The following is a 1,352-nucleotide window of genomic DNA, read 5'->3' on the forward strand; positions in this document are numbered from 1 at the left end:
TTTTTTCCGATACAGATTCTTGTATATATTGTAAGTATTACTATACACACATTTTTAAGTATCACAATTACTAAATATTCAATTCAAAGAGAACCGTCTTTCTAACAGTAATACCTTGAATGAACAAAGACATAAAGATCTCCAAACACTTAGTCTAAGTAACAAATAGAAAATGTATGAGTCTCTCAAAGTATCTTTAGGCTAAGGTATACCTAACAATCCAATTCTTATATTTCTGTTTCTACATCTCCATATATTACCAATCTTAGACTTCTTGTTACTAATCGACTTAAGTACAAATTAAAAGGTTTAAGACTAGGTTCTCTAACCTAATTTGTAACGACCCCAAATCCATTTATCAAAACGAAGCTCATTTTTTTTATATAAGTTAGGTCCCATTAATACACAATATTTTCAACTATGTGTTAACCAAAAATATAATATCCTGACATTACGTTTAACAACTTACAATGACCCTTGGTACCCAAATGACACCTTACAAAAACATTTGTAATAATAATCCAATTACACAAACACAGGTTAATACTCGATAACCCAACCCGATACCAAGAGCATAATCCCAGGGACTACCCAAATCCCCAATCCCCGTCCAATTATCCAAAAGCTACCCCATCGAGCCCAAGCGCTCCTACTCGTCTAGTCTAACAACTAGCTAGCTTCACAATCTCAAACCCTGTAAAAAGTAAACAACGAGAGGAGTAAGCTTAAAGCTTAGTGAATGCAATAATTATACATATACATATATAATCTACTTACTTGCAAACACTTACACAATTACCGTATACTCGCTAGCAATCTAATTAGCATACCATCACAAAGTATAAGGCTAATAATCTCCAATACCGCAAGCTAGCATAACCAATAGCATATATTCATCACAATATAAAATGTTAAATAAACAACACACACACAATATGGTTAACCATACCCACGCTATGGTGCTATCGGCTCTTTGGTTCACACCATACGTCACATGCTATGGCGCTACCGGCTCTTTGGTTCACGCCAATACACATTTGGCATGATGCTACCGGCTCTTTGATTCACATCATAACACTGAGTCATACTCACGCTAAAGTGCTACCGGCTCTTTGGTTCACACCCTAATAACTCGTGCTATAGTGCTACCAGCTCTTTAGTTCACACTACAACACATGTACCATGATGCTTCCGGCTCTTTAGTTCACATCATAGCACACTCGCACATGCTATGGCACTACCAGCTCTTTGGTTCTTACCATAGCACACAAATAAATACACTATATACATACACGTATAATTATTCCACTCACCTTGGAATGTCCGCACACGTTGTAGTGACCCGAACTTTT

Source organism: Rutidosis leptorrhynchoides, chromosome 1, assembly GCF_046630445.1.
Source record: "Rutidosis leptorrhynchoides isolate AG116_Rl617_1_P2 chromosome 1, CSIRO_AGI_Rlap_v1, whole genome shotgun sequence".
Taxonomy (NCBI): domain Eukaryota; kingdom Viridiplantae; phylum Streptophyta; class Magnoliopsida; order Asterales; family Asteraceae; genus Rutidosis; species Rutidosis leptorrhynchoides.